Here is a 12500-nt window from a genome sequence, read left to right as displayed (position 1 = left end):
ATCTCGTGAATTAATAATTGCATTCTTGGACATTCTAATAATCACATTCTGCACATTCTAATAATTACATTCTTCACAGAAAAAAACTGCACCAAGAAAGAATGAAAAATATAATAATTACATTCTGCACATTCTAACAATTACATTCTTCACTGATAAATAAACTGCACAATTCTGTACATCCTAATAATTACATTCTTCAGTGAAAAAAACTGCACCAAGAAAGAATGAAAAAATCTAACAATTACATTCTGTACATTCTAATAATTACATTCTTCAATGAAAAAACTGCACAAAGAACGAAAAAATCGAATAATTATATTCTTCACTAAAAAAACCGCAAGAAAGAATGAAAAATCTAATAATTACATTCTTGGACATTCTAGTAATTACATTATTCAGTAATAAAAAAGGCACCAAGAAAGAATGAAAAAAAAAAAACATGCAAAAACGAAGGGTTGGGACAGCCATAACTTTTAAAACAGCGAAAGGGAAAATGAGAAAATCTAATCCCAACTTTTGCAAAAAAAATAAAAAATAAAAAAAAAAATAATAATTAATAGCCACAACAGCGAAACAAAAAACTTTCGAGGGACGTAATAATCAGCGCAGGGGGGAGGGATGGAGGGATGCCAGTGATTGTCCTCAATCAATCATCAAGTCATAGATGATCATTAAGTTGATTACAGTGAAACGGACCTTATTGCAATCACAGAGCAAGTCTTATTTTTGGATGAACATTACCCCTCCCTTCCCGTTCCCCACCCCTCTCCTTCCCCTTCCCCTTCCCCTTCACTCAAAAAAAAGATATAAAAAAATCTTAATTTTCCTATCGAATGCAGTCACCACTCCGATAATGAACCGGCGGTTTTAATTATTCATTGCCAATGAAAACATGGGAAATCTGCTGGTTTTTTTTTTTTTTTTTTGGCAAAAGTAAATACGTGTTTTAGGAAGAGCTTACATGTGCTGTGTATACATATACAAACACACACACAATGTGTTTATGTGTATATATGTGTATATATATACTATATATATGTATATTTATATATATTTTTTTCGAGTCACCCTCCGTTTACAGAAATATTAATGGGATGAAGTTGTTAGCCCCATTACGAAACAGACCTGGTGTTTTCCTCTATAGGTCACCCATCCAAGCACTGCCCAACCATAACACTGCCTAATTCCCTGGTCAATAGTCCAACAGTATAGAGTACATGCAGTAAGAAGCGCCTGGAAACCGCAAATCTCCTCAACGACCAAAAAAGTCCCTCCTCCCCAATGTGGTTCCATTTCCATTTCTCCCAAAATCTTACCACTTATTGCTAACCGTAAGACCAATCTCTGGTTAAAGTTTCGTACAAATCCACGCATTACTTTTTGCGTAATCCTGCTGACAAACAGACAAACGAACAGGCAAACCTTACCACAGACAGACCCCTGCTGGGGAGTGGGCAGGAAACGAAAATAACTCCTGATGAATCTTACTCTTGTAGACAGCTGTTCCTTGAGCACAATGCTAATACTTGTTTGTATTATCCTCAATGATCTGTAATACTTGAGAGAGAGAGAGAGAGAGAGAGAGAGAGAGAGAGAGAGAGAGAGAGAGAGAGAGAGAGAGTCTATAACAGAGAATATTTCCTGAAGAATAGTTTTACCTTGGTGGGGAAGGGATTACAGCGCCAAGGTCCTTTCCTCTTTTAATTATCGTAATTCTCTCTCTCTCTCTCTCTCTCTCTCTCTCTCTCTCTCTCTCTCGCTGAGGCTACCACCAGAGTTCACAATGCCAAGTTCGATCAACGACAGCTTACTAAATTTTCAAGGCAAACGCCAATCTAACTTTGTTCTTTTACTCGCTCTGGGATCGAACCTTGGTTAATCGGTTACAGAGTCAATACTTGACCTCTTATAAGATACCAGAGACTCCGAGTTTCCTTTGTGTTCGTGTCATAAAATTCAATGCTGAGCATTATCTGAATGTCTGAGCAATAAACGCCAATGAAATCATTTTCCCCTAAAAATTCTTGAATATTATTGCCTATGTATCATAATTCTTCCTGCAGTACAATTATGGGGTAAGCAGAACGCTCCTATTTAGTAGGACAATGCTTATCTCGTACATCTTACGTTCATAAGTTCTATGAAGAATTTCATATTTATCATTTTTTTATATTTTGCAATCATGTCAAGATTTAATATATAAAGCTCTATATCACCCTATTTTTCCCCTTACCATAAAGGTACTTCTCTTAGTTCCAACTTGGTACTGGTATAACTTACTTCCGTAATGTTATCAAGGTAGCGTGGGCGATTTCTCTCGGGAAATTAGGCTACTATAGCTAAGACATCGAGATCTGGCAATCTTGAGAGAGAGAGAGAGAGAGAGAGAGAGAGAGAGAGAGAGAGAGAGAGAGAGACGCACAAAATCTATTGTAAAAGAGAGAGAGAAAGAGAGAGTTACAAGGAGTTACAAGGATTGGGATGTCTCAAAGACTTATTAGTCCATCCGAGGAGACATCATGTGCTCACTTATGTCTAAGAGCAGGTTTTACTGTTCATTCACAGTGTTCTAATGATTTTGTCTGGCTTTCTTTTAAACTCTTCCACGCTGTTGCTGTTTACAACTTCTGGTGGCAGTCTATTCCATGCGTCACATATCTTGCATGTAAAGGAGTTCCCACAATGCGACGTATCTCTTTAGTTCTAGTTTCCATCCATTATTTTTTTTTCTGGTTTTCTTTAATGTGAAGAGGTTACTGTCCACTTTTGTTATGCCTTTCAGTATTTTGAATGTTTCAATTAGGTGTCCTCGCAATAGTCGTGTTTCTCAGCCATAAGTGTTCAGGCTCTGGAGAGAGAGAGAGAGAGAGAGAGAGAGAGAGAGAGAGAGAGAGAGAGAGAGAAAATCTTCGTGTTTCTAAGCCATACATGTTAAGGCTCTATAGAGAGAGAGAGAGAGAGAGAGAGAGAGAGAGAGAGAGAGAGAGAGAGAGAGAGAGAGAGGTCCCATTATCAAAGTGAGAGACGCACACAACCTATTGAGAGAGAGATGCACACAACCTATTGAGAGAGAGAGAGAGAGAGAGAGAGAGAGAGAGAGAGAGAGAGAGAGAGAGAGAAAATCGTCGTGTTTCTAAGCCATACATGTTCAGGCTCGAGAGAGAGAGAGAGAGAGAGAGAGAGAGAGATCCCATTATCAAAGTGAGAGACGCACACAACCTATTGAGAGGGAGAGAAGGAGAGAGAGAGTGAATAAAGCCACAGAACCTACTTTGAGAGAGGGAGAGAGCGCAGACGCACACGACCTATTACGAGAGAGAGAGAGCGCAGACGCACACGACCTGTTATGAGAGGAGAGAGAGAGAGAGAGAAGAGAGAGAGAGAGAGAGATAGGTGACTTGGCATTCCCCCATTTAGCTAATTACCATTACTCTTGCTCTGAACTCAAACGTTTTCAGCCATAAAACGTTTTGGCTATGTATTTCAATCGTATCTGTCCACATAAATGCCTAAACTAATATTTATATAGCTATGTCTTTGATGCGCATCCGTGTGTGTGTGTGTGAGTGTGTGTGTGTGTGTGTGTGTGTGTGTGTGTGTGTGTGTGTATACTATCCAAGTCTATGTGTGTGCTAAATACGCAAACTTTTTATGTATGCGGGCATATACAATTACACTCGTACATGATATATACACACATACATAACGTATGTATGTATATATATATATATGTATGTATATATATGCATACTATTATACATAAACGTGTATATACTGTATTTTTATACATTTATATCACACAAACTTATGTAATGAATAGATGAATACATACATAAATAAATATTTATTTATACATATAGACAGATAAATAAAAACAAAAACATATATATCAAAAACAGATAATATAAAAATAAAAATATATATTAAATATATATATATATATATATATATATATATATATATATATATATATATATATATATATATATATATATATATATATATATATATACATAAAAACTTACTCTCCCATGTATCTCCACATAAAAAACTCGCATTAAAACATATAAAACGCTTGGAAACTGCAAGCACACACACACACAAAACACACATACAAATATATCTCCCATGCAACTACCACCACCAGCTTAGAGATTATGAACTGTAATACCCAATTCAATTATATACGCAGCCTTGCCTAAACCAGGCATATCTCTCTCTCTCTCTCTCTCTCTCTCTCTCTCTCTCTCTCTCTCTCTCTCTCTCTCTCTACAAAAAAAATAAAAAAGATGTACAACTATATAACACAGTGGAAAAGTTGTTGTTGTGGGATTCTACTGGATAAAGCTACCTAGGGAAAAAAATATATCATTTTTATACTTACATGAAATATTTCGGCTGGTGTTAAATTACTTTTTAAAGCGACTTTTCGCGTCGATGTTTTGGTATAGAAACAAATAAACAAAATACTTCACTTTTAGACGTGGGAATTTTCGTTCCAAATTTGGTTTATTTGTTTTGCGAATGAATGAATGGAATGTACGCTCGTCAATTCCTAATAAAGTAAAATTTATTGAATGTATTTTCCATTATTATTATTATTATATTATTATTATTATTATTATATTTAAATAATTATTATTATTATTTTATGAATTTTTATTACAATTATTATTATTATTATTATTATTATTATATTATTATTATTATTATTATTTAAATAACTATTAATTTTTATTACATTATTATTATTATTAAGCTTCCAAGCCCACCAAAAAGATAATATATTATGGTGTTCATTTGAAAGAAGAGACAGAAGAGTGATAGGAAATACAGAAAGAAGAGATCAGTCATTAGAAAAGACAAAAAAAAAATAAATCAACAAATTAATAAATACATAAATAAAAATGAAAGTAAATCATAAAATACAAGAAGAATTGTTTGAACTTCTGAGGTTCGAAATTGACCGACTGTATTTTCCATACATCGGCTTACATATTATCATAAGGGTCAAAAATACATTGTTTACATACACAAATTACGACCAACAGAACCACGATACAAATTCACGCCAAATTATTATCTTCGCAAAACTGAAACAAACACTTATTGACTCCCAGCCGTAACGCCTAAAAAAAAAAAAAAAAAAAAAAAAAAATACATGTAACAAACCATTTAAAATATTTTCCAACTCATTCCCGATACGGAATCGATTTAAACCGATATAAACCACCGTTTGGAAAACCACAATGAGAATGCCCCCTCTCCCTTTCCTCCCCACCACCTCCCCTTCCAAAAATACTAGCCCGCAAAAGGGGTTATAAATTTCCCTAAACAAATACCATACTAAAATGGTTTACTCCCGCCCACGGAAGCTATTTTATCAATGCACAAATTCAAATGCGCTCGTTTAAAGTCTTTTTTTTTTTTTCAAAATACTGACGGCGGGAGGTATAGAATGTTTTTTAAAAACCATATTTTTGAACAATGCAAAAATCCGGGAGAGAGAGAGAGAGAGAGAGAGAGAGAGAGAGAGAGAGAGAGAGAGAGAGAGAGAGAGAGAGAGACCTCACTTTCATACTATGGATTACAATACTCTGAAACCTTACTCAACACTGCCTTACAGAGAGAGAGAGAGAGAGAGAGAGAGAGACTTTCACTCGATGCATTATAATACCCTGAAACTTTATTCAACATTGCTTTAGAGAGAGAGAGAGAGAGAGAGAGAGAGAGAGAGAGAGAGAGAGAGAGAGAGAGAGAGAGAGAATGACTAAAACTATGTTATATTGCACTGAAACTCACAATACCCTGACTTAACAACCTTACGGAGAGAGAGAGAGAGAGAGAGAGAGAGAGAGAGAGAGAGAGAGAGAGAGAGAAAATCTGACTTTCATACTACGCGTTTTAATACCCTGAAACCTCATTCAACGCTGCCTTAGTTTTTTCCTAACTGTTGTTTACATTCGTTCGCATCCACCGCTATGTTTATTTACCTTAATTTTCTTTTTCGTTTCTCTGTTATTCTCTCATTCGCTTTTGGGTAATCTCTCGTGGAAGCTAGCTTTGAGAGAAGCTTTGCAGGGCTATGTCCGTTTTTGGTTTTTTTCGAAAAAAATGGAAATTTATAAAAAAAAATGGAAATAATAATAATAATGATAATAATCTGTATGCTGCATCTTCACACATATAGTAGAAAACTCATATGCAAATATAGTTACAGTAATCAACAGACAATCGCGTGCGGAACAGAAATAAATTTCTGACTCACATAAGATCGAACCCAGGTCTTGTGATTGGCAGCGCCCCAGACTTTCAATTGAAAGACCTGGGTTCGATCAAAGTGAGTCAGAAAAAAAAAATATATATATATATATATATATATATATATATATATATATATATATATATATATATATATATATATATATATATATATATATATATATACATATACTTCTTCGTTTAACGTGCTCTTCATATATATACATATATATAATATATATATTTATTTACAAACATATATATACATATATGTGCATATATACATATATACACATATATATACTGTATACATATATAGAAGTATAACTGAGTATTTTAAATTGACACAAACAAAGGCTATATAGTCGAACACCTCGTACTGTATCTGACTGCCTGTAAACTCCTTTCATCAACTCGCGGGCGACAGGGACCTTCCACCCCCCACCCCCTACCCAAACAATAATAAATATATATCCATCAAGTGAATTGAAATGATAATAAACATATATCCATTAAGTAAATTGAAATAACAATTCAATTATATTGCGAACGATAAAACACAGTATAAAGATCAGGGAACGCAACAGCCATATTTTCCTAAGGGAATTAAGAAGTAAGGGTTTGCTAAATTATTCCGGACAGAAAGCCATTCAACTCGACGTATTATGACATCACATGGAAAAGGAGGAGGAGGAGGAGGAGGAGGAGGAGGAGGAGGAGGAGGAGGTCTCGCTGACACGCAATCTGGACAGTTTCTTATGGACTGAATTCCATTCAGTCGTAACCGCTACAAGTAAATATTAAAACGACAAAAAATAAATTAATAATAATAAAGGTACAAAAAAACAGACAGGAGAAATCTACTGTTAAAATTTAAAAAAAAAAACCACACATTAAGACCAGGAAAAGCTATCTTACTGACTGTGAACTTCAGTGGAAGCACAATAAATGTGGAAAAACTTCAAGTGTAGAAAAACATGAAAATGTGGAAAAACTTCAAGTGTAGGAAAACATGAAAATGTAGAAAAACTTCAAGTGTAGGAAAACATGAAAATGTGGAAAAACTTCAAGTGTAGGAAAACATGAAAATGTGGAAAAACTTCAAGCGTGGAAAAACATGAAAATGTGTAAAAACTTCAAGTGTGAAAAAACATGAAAATGCGGAAAAACTTAAGTGTAGAAAAACATGAAAATGTGGAAAAACTTCAATTCAGGAAAAGCATGAAAATGTGGAAAAACTTCAAGTGTAGAAAAACATGAAAATGTGGAAAAATTTCAAGTGTAGAAAAACATGAAAATGTGCAAAAACTTCATGTGTAGAAAAACATGAAAATGTGGAAAAATTTCAAGTGTAGAAAAACATGAAAATGTGCAAAAACTTCATGTGTAGAAAAACATGAAAATGTGGAAAAACTGTAAGTGTGGAAAATTTTCACCAGCAATAAAAAAAATAATCTGCTTGCAAAAGTCAAAACGCAATTAGTAGATCAACTCACAGGTAATAAAAGCATGAAGTACACTGAACGAAACGCGAGAAAAAATTAAACGCAAATTAAATTACCGATATTTATTTTAATTATCGCAACACCGTCGGAACTTGCAAAATATTCTTTGCATAATTCTCTTCTTTGCAGACGACATTCTCGACTGAGGAGCTGGCACTCCAGAATATTATTATTATATTACAAGAGTTCCAGCATATTATAATTACTGGAGTCACGGCAATATTATAATTGTGACGTCAGCAGTACAGCTGCCGGAGAGCTTTTCTTGACTGGAGTACATCTGTCATATGACAGTTTTTTCTGTCATGGTAAACATCTGTCAAATGAGAGACTTTTCTGTCAAGGAAAACATCTGTCAAATGAGAGACTTTTCTGTCAAGGAAAACATCTATCAAATGAGAGAAATTTCTGTCAAGGTAAACATGTGTCACGAGAGACTTTTCTGTCAAGGAAAACATCTGTCACAAGAAAAAAATTTTCTGTCAAGGTATCAAGGAAAACATTTGTCAAATGAGAGAAATTTCTGTCAAGGTAAACATGTGTCACGAGAGACTTTTCTGTCGAGGAAAACATCTGTCACAAGAAACAAATTTTCTGTCAAGGTATCAAGGAAAACATTTGTCAAATGAGAGAAATTTCTGTCAAGGTAAACATGTGTCACGAGAGACTTTTCTTTCAAGGAAAACATCTGTCACAAGAAAATATGTTCTGTCAAGGTAAACATCTGTCAACTGAGAGACATTTTTATCAAGGCAAACAAGTGTCACGAGAGAGACATTTCTGTCAAGGTATGCATCTGTCAAGCAACAGACTTTTAGGCCAAGGTAAACATCTGTCAAATGAGAGACTTTTCTGTTAAGGAAAACATCTATCAAATGAGAGAAATTTCTGTCAAGGTAAACATCTGTCAGAGACCCTTTCATCAAGGTAAACATGTGTCACGAGAGAGACTTTTCTGTCAAGGTATGCATCTGTCAAACAACAGACTTTTATGTCAAGACATACATCTGTCAAATGAGAGACTTTCATTCATTTTCAAGTACATTCCAGCACCAGCCTATATATTTCCTTTGCTTAATTCCACCCGGCTATGTAAGATAATGTATGCACATTTATCTGCATCAACCAGAAACACTCGTATGGGTAAAATTTAAACCATACTTTTACCCCTATATCTGTACCCTAGGCTTTCGAAAAAAAAAATATGGGAGGGATTACACTTGAAATAGGACGAACTTTAGCCCGAGCTTTGTGTGTGTGCGTGTGCGTGTGTGTGTGTGTGGGAGGAGGAGGAGGAGGAGGAGGAGGAGGAGGAGGAGGAGGAGGAGGAGGAGGAGGAGGGAGAGAAAACTTCCGCCGGGATTTTGCTTATAAATGGGCTTACTTTCAAAATGATTCAGCGTAATGTCCCTTTAAGCCTGAATTACCGAGCAAAGAGAGAACACTAAATCATCATTATTTCAAGTGAAATATTGTGGGGAGGTGTTTTAGGGGAGGGGGAGGACAAGCTCGTTTCGGCAGGAATCCGACAGACCCCGGAAGGGTGTTAAAACAAGAGTATGTGAAGTTTTAAATTTTCGGAGGTGCGGATATCAGTAAGTTCGCTTTTAACCAAAAAAAAAAAAAAGAAAAAAAAGTAAAAAAGTGTCCCGAAGCTTATTCGGCGCAATAAAGTCTTCCGCACAGCTTATAATGCTGTATGAGCCGCGGCTCATTAAACTTTCACTCACGGCCCGGTAACGGCACGATCATGGATAACTTTAACCTTAAATAAATTAAAAACTTCCCAGGCTAGAGGGCTGCAATTTGGTATGTTTGATGACTGGAGGGTGGATGATCAACATATCAATTTGCAGCCCTCTAGACTCAGTAGTTTTTAAGATCTTGGGGGAGGACAGAAAAAGTGCCGACGGACAGACAAAGCCATCTCAATAGTTTTCTTTTACAGAAAACTAAAACCATAAAAAAAAAAATAAAATAATAATAATAATAATAATAATAATAATAAATAGAAAGATTATCAAAATGAATTGCTCTAGAAAACAGGAACAAGTAAAATATATAAAACAATAATGTTACAATTTCTTGGTAAAATTTCATATGAGATACCACGACAGCATGAAAATGTAAATTTCCTTAAATTGCCTTAATTTTTCTAAATAAAGACTTAACTTGCCAAGTGTGACGGACAGCTGATACAATCTTGGAGGACGTTAATGATATGGAAAAAATATGCGGGAAGTACGTTACCTCACAAAGATGATTTCAAGAGGAAATTGAAACTTGCTTACCTACGTTCTGATCCACTGTCAATGGACGGACATTTTGACAGAAACGCAAACAAAACGTCAAACCAAAATTTTTCATCAATACGTCACGACGTCTACATTCACGCCAGCTATTGAACAGAAGCGCACGATAATAGCTGCTTAAAAAGGATTATAAAACCACCTCGGACAAGCTGATGACGTCACGGCGTTCACAAAGGCGCTAGCTGTTAACCAGAAGCGCAGGATAATAGCTGTTTAATAAGGATCGTAGTAAAATCACTCCCGAAGGACACCACCAATTCCCACGTCAAGAGAATCCTACCATAGACAATTTTTAGAACCCTAGATTCCTTCACTGGATCCTAAAGGATTTCACAATAACTTTCAAAGATATTTATACATAAAAAAAAAAATCTTTTCAACACTTAGCGAAATATCAACAGAGCGCAAAACCTCGAAAAGCTTCAACCTCAGTGATCCCCGAGACACTTGTCAACCCCCAAAAATTCTTCTACTGCGCCACCTCGTCCACCCTACGAGTCAACCCCACCCCCAACCCACATAACCCAACCCAACCCAACCCCACTTGGACCCTAAACTTAAGCCAAGGGTGTCTTCTCGTTTCCCCTTCTTCCCCGCCCACCTAACACCCTACTCCGTAGTCCGCCCGCCCGCCTGCCCCAAACCCCCTTCTCTCTCTCTCTCTCTCTCTCTCTCTCTCTCTCTCTCTCTCTCTCTCTCTCTCTCTCCTCACACAATTGTTTCTGACAGTCGGAACAAGGTGTATGAAGTGGTGCCAAGTGTTTGGGGACCCGGCCAAAATCTCCCTATAAACCACTACCAAACAACACTATACATATACATACATACACATACACACACACATATGTTTTTTTAATGAGCTAACTCTACTTACAGAATTACAAACAGACAGACAAGAGAGTGAATATGTAAATAAAAGGTTTATCATTATTATTATTATTATTATTATTATTATTATTATTATTATTATTATTATTATTATTATTATTATTATTATTCAGAAGAAGAACCCTACTCACATGGAACAAGCCCACCATAGGGGCCACCGGCTTGAAATTCAACCTTCCAAAGAACATTGTGGTGTTCATTAGGAAGAAGATACAAAAGGTAGTAATCGCTTACCTTTATATGTATAGGTTGCCCAAACTGCTTCTTCTTCAAACTTCAATGAAAATTAATGAAAAATAATGAGAAGTAATATCACAAGGTATACAAAAATGGGGGACGTACATTAGGAATAATTCATCTTCATTAACTCCACGCAAAGAGAGAGAGAGAGAGAGAGAGAGAGAGAGAGAGAGAGAGAGAGAGAGAGAGAGAGAGAGAGAGAGAGAGACTTAAATTTAATGCTGACAATTCAGAACAATTCAGAAACGTCTACAGTTGGAAGAGAGAGAGAGAGAGAGAGAGAGAGAGAGAGAGAGAGAGAGAGAGAGAGAGAGAGAGAGAGAGACTTAAATTTAATGCTGACAATTCAGAACAATTCAGAAACGTCTACAGTTGGAAGAGAGAGAGAGAGAGAGAGAGAGAGAGAGAGAGAGAGAGAGAGAGAGAGAGAGAGAGAGAGAGAGAGAGCACTGAACTTCCACACACAAGAATAGGAGAGGAGGCGAAGAGGGTATCTCACACGGGTCCTGAATATAATATAATAATAATAGAATGACCATAAAGGTTTTTTGGCAACTCTCTCCTTCGCCTTAAGAGACGAAATAAATATAAAAAAACTAAATATAATAAAAAACAGGTAAAAATAAAAGGAAATGCTTCCTCAACAATAGCATGGTATCACTTCCATTCAATTTGGGGATAAAAAGAGACAGCTTATTGTATTGGCTATAATGGAGGAGGAGGAATGTACCGGAGATTTAAATATTGAAATGGAAGGAGGGTACCATACGTCTTAATGGGCAGTCATAAATGAATAGATGAGCGGGCAATTGTTCGGAAGGAGGAAAGGCGAGTGATTATTCTTGATAACTATGGGAGTTTAAAGGGTCATGCTTTTTCCTAATGACCTTATTTAGCACCCTAATGAAAGGAAACACACGAACACATAAACGAGAAAATTTAATGGAGCCTAGCCACAAGTTAATTATATATATATAAATACATACATATATATATATACTGTATATATATATATATATATTATATACATATACATATATTATATATATATATACATACATATATACGTACATACAAACGACATAATTTAATGGAGCCTAGCCACAGGTTAGTTATATATTTTATACATATACATATATATGTATATATGTACATTATATGTGCGTAAATATATATATACATATAGATATATATGTATATACATACAGTGTATATATATATATTAAAATGTATGTATGCATGTATGTATCACATTACGATTTATTATGAACCAGTCTTCAACGACTATTAA

General features: G+C 35.5%; 1 protein-coding gene across 20 annotated transcripts in view; it reads right to left on the bottom strand.

Moving 5' to 3' along the window:
* Positions 1 to 12500, bottom strand: part of mub (poly(rC)-binding protein mub) — an 835667-nt gene that overhangs the window by 742095 nt on the left and 81072 nt on the right. Inside the window, exon 1 of one of the 20 annotated variants that reach the window (XM_067124768.1) lies at positions 10061 to 10537. The exons of 16 other annotated variants lie outside the window; for them this stretch is intronic. The gene's annotated coding sequence lies outside the window, so the exon portion shown is untranslated. Of the gene's footprint in view, positions 1 to 10060; positions 10538 to 12500 lie in introns of those variants that run through there. 3 more of the 20 variants (XM_067124758.1, XM_067124746.1, XM_067124752.1) reach the window with 3 other exon arrangements.

This window comes from Macrobrachium rosenbergii, chromosome 22 (genome assembly GCF_040412425.1).
Source record: "Macrobrachium rosenbergii isolate ZJJX-2024 chromosome 22, ASM4041242v1, whole genome shotgun sequence".
NCBI lineage: Eukaryota > Metazoa > Arthropoda > Malacostraca > Decapoda > Palaemonidae > Macrobrachium > Macrobrachium rosenbergii.
This window is presented reverse-complemented; position numbering and strand designations above follow the sequence as displayed.